This window comes from Hoplias malabaricus, chromosome 5 (genome assembly GCF_029633855.1).
Source record: "Hoplias malabaricus isolate fHopMal1 chromosome 5, fHopMal1.hap1, whole genome shotgun sequence".
NCBI classification, from domain to species: Eukaryota; Metazoa; Chordata; class Actinopteri; order Characiformes; family Erythrinidae; genus Hoplias; species Hoplias malabaricus.
Genome location: NC_089804.1, coordinates 35,738,893 through 35,749,383, shown reverse-complemented (window position 1 = coordinate 35,749,383; position 10,491 = coordinate 35,738,893). Strand labels below are relative to the sequence as shown.

The window sequence follows — 10,491 nt, the reverse complement described above, 5'->3', positions numbered from 1 at the left end:
ACAGAGCTACAATAAGTCCCAAGGTCGACAGTCATTGTAAATATTAGCAGTAGAGCAATTGGGGATGCGCTCCTCAGCCGAATCAGCAGCATCCAGCATTGTGTAAGAAAACACTAACTCGGTCGACATCAGGGACAGCCAGCAGCAACCACTGCACGGTTCTCAGTCTAAAGTCTTAGGGGACAGAGCAGTGAAGAGACTTCCGAACTTTAGTGACGGAAAAAAAGCTCCACTGGTCAGTAGACCCCGCCGTTAGCATTAGAGACAGCAAACAGCTAACCTCCAAGCAGCGTACCCTCACAGAGGCCATAAATTAAACAAAACGACTGAAGGAGCAAACAAAACACAAGTGAGACACGGGCTGAAGCTGCAGTCACCAAACAGACACCACCATGCTCCGACCCAGCACTGACTGCCAACCGCATTAATTTGAATTGATGTATTACACTTCAGAGACTGCAGACAGCAGCAGATTCACCAAACATTGGTCTGGATGTCATGGAACGTATATAAAAACATGAAACCAGTGAAAATACAGTGAAAAAAAACCCTGGCTATGAGAAACATGAAGACCTGGGAAAAATATGCCAGCATTGTATTTAGTTATTTTCTGGCACCACATGAAAAATAAGCTCTGTCCCAAACAGTGCCCTACTCCCTAAGTAGTGCACTTCACCATTTATAATACTCCACAGATTATAAATCTACTACACCACTACAATACTACTACACCACTACAATACCACAATACTACTACACCACTACAATACCACAATACTACTACAATACCACAATACTAATACACCACTACAATACTACTACACCGCTACAATGCCACAATACTACTACACCGCTACAATACTACTACACCACTACAATGCCACAAAACTACTACACTGCTACAATACTAATACACCACTACAATGCCACAATACTACTACACCACTGCAATACCACAATACTACTACACCACTACAATACTACTACACCGCTACAATGCCACAATACTACCACACTGCTACAATACCACAATACTACTGCACTGCTGCAATACCACAATACTACTACACCACTACAATACCACGATACTACTACACCACTACAATACTACTACACCACTACAATGCCACAATACTACTACACTTCTACAATACCACAATACTACTACACCGCTGCAATACTACTGCACCACTACAATACCACAATACTACTACACCGCTAAAAAACCACAATACTACTACACCGCTAAAATACCACAATACTGCTACACCACTACAATACCACAATACTACTACACCACTACAATACTACTACACCGCTACAATACCACAATACTACTACACCACTAAAATGTATGCTACATCGGTTTTAGGGAGATATTTGAGATTCACCCCTAGTGTTTTGAGGGTGTAACTGAGGGAGTGACACATATAAACACTCACAACAGCCTCTGCACATGGTGCTTTCTGACAGAACTCCTGCCTACTGTAGGGGCGACAGTGGACCCAGCAGAAAGTGGACTTTATAACAGATTAAGGCTGGGTTTCTGATGTTCAGAAGTGTGTACAGATACTTGTGTGCTTGTTATGAAAGGTCAGGTCTTTTATGAGATGGTGGAACTCTGCAGAACCCAATTCGTACCCAGTTTCTATGTGTGCGGTTTTCTGGGAGCAGTGGAAGGATCTTCGTCACGTGTCCAGCTTACAGTCGTAAAAATATAAACCGATTTCCTGCTTCTCCTGGTCTGAGCAATTCCACATTCAGTGATGTTGAGGTTTGGGCTCCAGGGCGGTCGGTCCATTCTCTTGAGGACCCCAGGTGGCTTCCTGCTCTTCTCCTGTGTCCGTTTCCAGTGCCTCGATTTGTCTTTCATTTACATTACATTTTGAAAGAAAGGAAAACAGGTGGACGTCCTCTTCCATCACAAACCACCAACCAGTGCCAAGCCCCCTGGTGCGAAGAGCTCGCGCGCCAATCAGAGCACAGGAGGGCGGGGTGATGGGGTTTGTGGGGGGCAGGATCGTGTGGAGCAGGAGCGCGCGCTTGTGCACAACCTCGCGCTCGGGTTGGGTGGTTGAAAAAGTGTTCGGAGCGCCTGGTTTTGCGCGTGCACTCCAGATGGGCGCGCGGCGGAGGGATTAGACGACGGCGCGTGCGTTTTATCGTCCAAGACCAGAGCGCATCACACACAGACACACGGCACGCAACTCACAGACCCTCAGAGACCCCAGGACTGGATAAAGAACTCCACACAAAAGACGACGAGGAGGAGGACTGGACAAAAGTAAGTTTACTGGAGGTGAAGCGCTAGGGGAGGCTTCGTGGGGGCGCTCCAGCTGTGGTTTAACTCGCGCAGGGCTCACTCACAGACTCAGATTAAACCTAAACCTGAACCTGTACAGTTTACAGCGGAGATTCTCTACCGGCACTGCGGTTTAGTCCAGGACCAATATTAGGCTTAAATATTAACCCATTAGTGCCCAGTAGGCAGCTTTGAGAGTTGTGTCCAGCTGATCGCTCTGAGTGGACGCTGTGTTTATTAACGCAGGGGATTTGTTGTTTATCGTTTCTAAATCTCAGTAAATATCTTAAACCGAGGAGGCTGTGAACTTTAAAGCTCGAGGAATCCATTCTTCCTTAAATCTCCAGCAGCGCATGGGAACCTGGGCTGCTGTGTCCGAGATAAGTGCTTGTGCTTGTGTTTGCTCAGCCAGAACATTACAACAACCTCGTTTCTGCACTCACTGACCATACAGGTGCGTGTTGTATTTTTACAGTTACAAAATGTAGTCCATCTGTTGCTCTGCATACTTGTTCTTCAGTGGTCAGGACCCCCACAGAGCAGGTATGACTCGGGTGGTGGATCATTCTCAGTGCTGCAGTGACACTGACGTGGTGGTGCTGTGTTAGTGCGTGTTGTGGTGGTGCGAACGGATCAGACACAGCAGTGCTGCTGGAGTTTTTAAACCCCTCAGTGTCACTGCTGTTCTGAGTATAACCCACCGACCAAAAACATCCAGCCAACAGCATCCTGTGTCACCGATGAAGGACTAGAGGACAACAAACACACTCTGTGCAGCAGCAGATAAGCTACTGTCTCTGACTTTACATCTACATGGTGGACCAATGAGGTAGGGGTGTCTAACTGAGCGGACAGTGAGTGGAGACAGGGTTTAAAAACTCCAGCAGCATTGCTGTGTCTGATCCACACATGCCACTGCAACACACACTAACACAGCACCAACACATCAATGTCACTGCAGCGCTGAGAATGATCCACCACCCGAATTGTGCCTGCTCTATGGGGGTCCTGGCCAAAGGGGCAAACAAAGTATGCAGAGCAACTTTGTTTGCTTTTTCACAGGTGCACTGTGAAGTTTAAATGGATGCATTTTGCAAGGCCCCTGTTACAATGAGGGAATTCACTGCCATCAAATCCTCACAGAAATGTTCCTTCATTTAATATAAACCTTTTCTTAGAAGAGCAGAGGGTCAACAGAACTTTTGACCATAGCGTATGTCTCTCATAACTCTGTGTTTCAGCCTTTTGTTGTTATTGTTGTTGTTGTTGATAGACGCGGACGCTGCTTGTGAATGGCTGGTAGTATCTGCTGCTGGGCTTCAGTGGAGTTGTGTTATCTTTCTGAAGCATGTGCTCAGCTCCAGCGCTTTGCTGTGTGTGAGATTAAAGATGCAGGTTCCTCTGGTGTGGATCAGGCAGTGGTTAGTCGTAAGATGAAGTGACGCAGTGAGACGTGGAGCTTGTTTAAACTCACGTTGAAGAGATGTGAAGCGTCAGCAGCTGTTTCATTAGCGGAAGGTAATGTGTCATTGATAGAACCATTGACATCATGGGTTGCGCTGCGCCGGTCCAGATCCAGGGGACCGCTTTTACATCAGAGTGTGTGAAACTGTAGGGGTGGGCGATATATTGATATATCGAACAATATCATGATATTCCAGGGAATTTTGTGTTTCTTGCAGATACGATAAAACACTGAAAAGTACTTTATTATTTAAATTTTGTTTCAGACAATCAGTAAAAAACAAATTCACAAAGATTCTGATTTTATTTAAAATATTGAATGCAAAATAATATAAAAAATTAATTGACCACAAATTGAGAAAATGCAGTGCATGCAAATGTAGAACATTACACAAAAAATACCCTTAAAACTTAAACAAATATCAAAACAAATCCAGAATAGACACTGCGTCTTAGAATGTGTGTTAGAATGTGTCTGTTGAATGTGTATATTTTTGTAAACAGTATGCATTTGTGTGTGTGTGTTTGTATGTGTTAATTTGTACCTATGTATTAGTGCGTTTATTAAAGTGTGTGTGTGTGTGTGTGTGTTTGTTAATTTGTGTGTATATATTAGAGCAGTTATTAGAGTGTGTGTAAATATGCATTAGTGTGTCTAGGGTGTTAATGCGTGTGTTTGTGTGTATATTAGACTGTGTTAAGATGTGTATGGGTATTAGAGACCTTGAGTGAATGTTTATGTATGTTGGAGCCTGTCTATTATGTGTGTGTGTGTTAGAGTGTGTATATATTGAGGTCAGCTGTACTCTTTCTGTTACATTAACATTACACTCATTTGACAGAAGGGTCCTACTCTGGGACTCAGGTGCCTCAGGAGCTGCCGGTGGGAAAACACTGACCTCAAATCAGAGGAGCTGTAGAGTGGACACACAGCTCCAAGGAGAACACTTTGTGGACATACATTTACAGCACTGTACAAAGTAGACCTGCTCATATAGAGTCAAAGCTGGAACCACTGTAAAACACCTGCTGTCTTATACCCTGTGTGAACATGAAGAACTGACAAATCAGCTTTAAATGTACAGGCTTTAGAACAGTGTGGAGTCTGTGTGAGCACAGAGCAGTGAGGAGCGAGGGGCAGAAGCTCTGGTTTTTAGATGTTTTTGTTCAGTTCTCTTTCCTCTCCATTCTCATTTTTTTTCCATTTTTTTCTCAGTGCTCTTATTTCTCATCACTGATTGTGTCTGTTTTGCTGAGTTTAACCTCATCTGTGCGCCGTCACATAAACGTGAGTCCTGGGCTGTGATTGGACAGACTCAGACAAGGGGGCGGGACAATTCTAAAGTATCTGCCCTTGATGACAGAAGGGTTTATCCCAGAAAAGTGACTGGGTGGTCTTGTTTCACAGTGTGTGGGATGGTGGGCTCCAGATTAATGTACGCATGCATTGAACAAGTGTCTTTTTTTTCATAATATGTCCCTTTTGAATTATGTACACACAGTTCCTTTTTCTTCTACAAGGTTTTGTTAGAGAATCATATGGATCTCTGGAGAAATGGACTCTGGATATCAGATTTGTGGTTCTCTCCCAGGGGTTTTGACCCAGGCTTGGTGTATGATAATGTGCTCAAATGGCTTCATGTGTGTGTGTGAGGAAACTGGGCAAAATCCAGACTGGAAACAAAAATGTCTGGACACGTGTCTGTGTGTGAAAATCATCTGATATCAATATGTGGCTCTGAATCTGCTTAGTATGTGTGTGTGTGTGTGTGTGTGTGTTTAGAAGCATGGTGACTGCTGATCACTGATTTTACAGATGAGGTTCATGTTTATAAACCCCAGCTGTGGTCAGTAATTCAATTAATCCTCGAACTGGGGACCTTGCAGGGGACGTAAGCCTGTCTTTCCTGGTTGTTAAGACTTCTATGTGTCCTGTATATATTTTTTTCAGTAATAAATCTATTAAAATCAGTTCCAAAGCTATTTTAAACATGGACTATGTGATGAGGGGGACCCGCTCTATGGAGCATAAACTGGTTTATTCAGGAACACGGTAGTAATATTTGTTCCATGCTGAAATGGCAGAGTAAAGGAGCACGTATTTTGCACGCCGGCATTTCCCGAGGCAGGAAGCGCCGGTGTTGGTTCTGGCCTCGTTTTCTCTGAGCGCTAAGGTGAGGGGCTCTGACAAGCGCCTGGAGGGTCTGATCCAGTCCAATAATGATAGGATCTCAGGGGAAACTGCCACTGTGCGTCAGGAGCTGTGCCCTGGAGCAGGACATGTGCTTTTCAATTGACACCTCCGTCTTTACGGAGGGCAACGTGTACTCAGTGAGCTTTTCCTGCTGCGCACAATCTGAATCAGGATCAGAACAGGTTTCAGAATAAGAATCAGGATCAGAACTCTAGTCTTTTAATTTTGCAGTGTTACACAGATGAGATTATAAACACTGAACAAGAACACAGACCACTGTACTGACGTAAAAACTGACCCAATGAACCGACCTAAAGCAAAATGAACAGAATAAGAGAGGAAGAGCAGATTAAAGAGGTCCAGGAGGAAAGAGTAGATGGAGAGTGTACATGAGCTGGGATTGAGCAGGAAAATATCCCGTACAATGTATTACAGTGTGATATGCCTATTTGTACAGAGAGGTGTGTGTCCTGACTGTATCCTCCAGCCTCAGCGAGGAGCCAGCATCCCTCCTCACAGTGGAGGGTCTTAACCCCTCCACTGATCCCAGGCTGTGACTCCAGTCATTTCATTTGGAGGAACTCAAGTCAATAGATGGCTTGACTAGGTGTTGCTCCCAGAGAGATAACAACCGAAGGTTAATCATCATCCCCCCCACTCTGTTTTCTCGAGAGAGATAGAGAAAGAGAGGCAGAGCATGTATCGATTTGGCAGAGTGACAAAAAAAGGAAACGGGTTGAGGGAAAGGAAAAAAAAAGAAAACACCCGCCGAGCTGGAAATGTCACACCATCAGTGAATGTGGTGGAAGCGGCAGTGCTTTGTCTGGCGGAACAATCTTGTTTGCGCTCGCATCATGAGGTTATCACTGCCAGTGATTGAGGGGGCTTTTCTTTGTTGCTGTTCCATTTGCTTAAAGCAGCTTCTCTGTGGATTTGTTAAAATGAGCCTGAGGTTAATCTGAGCCTGTCTATGACCATGGTGCAACTTTACAATCCTCAGTGCTGATCGAGAACGTAGAGGAATGCCAATCACAGTGGACACAGTGGATCCTATTGTGACATCACTAAGCAAGTTTAGTGCTGCCATAGTGACCAAATTTTAAAAGGCCGTACCAGCATGAATTTGTATTTGGTCATTATGATTAATTAAACTATATGTGTACTCCTTAAGAGTGAATTCAGCTGCGGTTAATGTTCACTCACTGTGTACACAGTTTGTAATTGCCATGGAAAAGAAAAGCATGAAAAGAAATGAGTCACTCTGGAGCAGCTGCACATGAGCTGCAACATCCAATGCTATGTGTAGGCTATGTAACCATGGGCTGGGGAGCAGTGGAGCTTGATAGAACTAGCATCAAGAACTAAATCAACAAAACTAGTGTCTGAGTTCACCAGAGCTTTCATGGCTGCCATCAAGTCCTCACAGTAATGTTTCAATATCTCATGTCCTAGCTGTATATTGTAGCAAATAGGAATGCAGTACCTACTGATACCCTTCATAGTGTTAGCAACACCCCCTCCAGGTCTCTCTCTCTCTCTCTCTCTCTCTCTCTCTCTCTCTTTTTTTTTTTTTTTTTCTGGGATGCTGCTGAAAGGCCACGAAGAGCGAAGCAAGATTAGCTTTGATAATCTCAGTGAAGATTAAAAGCCAAGGCTAAATCCACCGTTGTGAACAGACTGTGGATTAAATCTGATCTGTAACGGGCGATGGTATGAATCAGAGATAAGAGGTTTTGTTTCTGTGTTTACACAAATTGTTGTTGTGTAAATGTTCAGCTTTTTAAAAACTCCAGTTCTTGGAAGAACCAACTTTAATTATTAGTCAAACTTTTATGTAACGACTGTTTATAAAATTTAAACTATTATTATATTCTGCTTTTGGGAGAGAGAGAGAGAAAGAGAGGGTGAGTGAGTGAGTGTGTGAGAGTGAGGACGAGAGGGTGAGTGAGTGAGTGTGTGAGAGTGAGGACGAGAGGGGGAGGGCTCAAAGGGTTAGCACTGGTGGTGTTGGGAGACTTCAAAGCCATGCTCCAGCTGATAACCTCAGCAGACAGTGAGTTTAAGGGGAATTTTAAATCAGAGCTGGATGAATATTTCAGCTCTGTATCGAAGCCTGCTGCCGATGTAGACACGCTCTGTGCCGAGTTCTCCACGCCGGAATTCGGGAGGTTGTTATTCCTCGAGATCCGAGCGGCTGTGTCGTCCCTCTGACGCCGATGACATGGTCTTTCTGTCTGGTCTTTCATCATCACTTCGTTTTCTTTTTCTTGCTTTTACTTTGATCAGCCTTCTGTTGTGACCATGAGAACACACAAGACAGGGTCAAATTGGTCAAAGAAAACACTCCTGCTGTAACATACTCACAGGTAACATTCCCACAGGTAATATGCTCCCACAGGTGACACTCCCTCAGGAGTTACACCCTGCAGATAATACACCCAGAGGTAAGACTGCCACAGGACACACTCCCAGGCTAATACACTTGCAGGTAAAACTCCCTGGATAACACACCTGTTGAACTGTTACCTGGGGATTATTACTTGCCAAATTGCCTGAGAGAGTTTTACCAAAAGAGTGTTACCTGTAGAAGTGTTACCTACAGGAGTATGGTCTGCAAGTGAATTACCTGGGGAATACAAGGGTATACCCTAGTAATGTTACCTCTGGTAGTGTTACCAGGTAGTAATCTCTCAGGTAACAGTCCCACAGGTAAATCTGTTCATCTGACACTGCCATAGCATAGCTGTTTGTTGCTAATGCTCAAAGTTTTCTAACTTAGAGAAAGACTTGAGAAATGGGTGGCTAAGCGTTAGGCTTGTGTTAGAAAACTGTCAGACAGTGCGAGGTCACTTAGCACAACGATGGCTAATGTAGTTTCGGGCAGATTGCAGCGTTAGCGCCATCTACAGCTGAAAACCAGGAAAGCTTTTACTCTGGACTCTGACTCATTTAAGATTGAACACAAGGGCACAAGCTTATTCTCACCACACGTTATTTCACTCACACTGTCTATGTGTGGGCACCTGATCTCCTGATATTTTTTTCTACTGTTAATCTGGAGTTTGTTCATGTGTCTTACATTAGAGACACATCCATCGCATTAGTGAATGCGCCATCAAACGCATTAGTGAAGTCAGCCAGTGTACCTCTTGTACATTCAAATTCACCCTTGGCATTGGCCATGGTGAACTTAAACACATGTGCAGCTGCTTCACTCTTTATAAGGCAGTTACAATTATAAGGCAGAGACTACAAGGAAACCAAGATGATTCTTTACTATGAGATTCGCCTTGTGAGAATCACTCTCTCTCTTTCAGGTGAAGGACAGGGAGAAATCCATTTTCATTAAACTTGCATGACTAGCCCTGAGTGCGTTAGCATGACAGCATGTCTCTGATCGATGCAGAGTTCAGCCCCTCTGTTCCTACAGTTAGCCGTCAAGTCCTGCGCAACAAGGAGGTCATAACACTGACCTTGCAGTAAATAAAGACTCTAAATACCACTGGGGATGGTGCAGTGCAATTGAGGGGGGGGGGTCATCAAACATCCCATCAGCTGAGGAGTCAATCAGCCCTGATCTGTTTGCTTTTTTAGCTTTGCCCTGGAGCTACGAGGCTAATGTAGATAACAAGCTGGCCAGTGGAAGCTAATGAGCGCTAATTAGCATCGGTCAAACTGGACGTCTAACTGTCAAAGGCTTGAAGATTCTGCTAATGATCCTTATGAACTTTGAGAGGAATATGAAAGGTTGTTCTGATATGATTTACACTGGAACAGGGAACATCGCTGTGAGGAGTTGATGGTAGTCAGCCCATTCAAGTGAGGTGAGGTAAAAATGCTGGGAAAGGTATTCTGTGTTGGATGGTGCTTCATCGCTCCTGAGAACACAGTTCTTCAGCTCCAAAGCCCAGTGGTGAGGGGCTGTATACCTTTGTAGACAAGGCTTGGCATTGGCTATGGTTCCTTTGAATGTGGCTGCTCCTCACAAGCAGTGTGTGTGTGTGTGTGTGTGTGTGGGAGAGAGAGATAGAGAGAGAGAGAGAGAGGGACAGTACAGTTAATCATCAGTGCTGAACCCACTTATTAACAGCAAGGGATGTTTTTTAATATGTGTTGGAACATATACAGTTTTTCTAGACTCTAATTCACCCCCAACCCCCCCCCCAAAAAAAAAAAAAAATTCCCCACCACATCAAAACCAACAGGACACTGAGAAAAGTCTGTTACAGGGCTCAATTAACAACAGCCAGCTCAACACAAAAGTCTGTGTCAGTACCTGTCTCTGGGAGCAGTACGGTGTGGTCGTGTCTGGCCGCTGCTCCCGGACGGTGCTATTAGAGAAAACCCTTGGTCAGCGGATTCCTTCGCGCATGACTCTCATTTATTATTGAGGCTGGAATATGATTTCGGGATTGTCAGGATCGATAGGGCCAGGGCTGTGAGGATGTGACTGATGTGATAAATCGGGCATTGAGGAGGAGGGGTCAAGTTAATAACCTGCTGTAAATCTGCTGGAGCGCTTTGCAGAGTC

General features: G+C 44.5%; 1 protein-coding gene across 1 annotated transcript in view; it reads left to right on the top strand.

Annotated features, from left to right (window-relative positions):
• Positions 1-2,078: 2,078 nt before the first annotated feature.
• camkvb (CaM kinase-like vesicle-associated b) overlaps positions 2,079-10,491 on the top strand; it is a 35,435-nt gene continuing 27,022 nt past the window's right edge. Inside the window, exon 1 of the mRNA XM_066671469.1 lies at positions 2,079-2,284. The gene's annotated coding sequence lies outside the window, so the exon portion shown is untranslated. The remainder of the gene's footprint in view (positions 2,285-10,491) is intronic.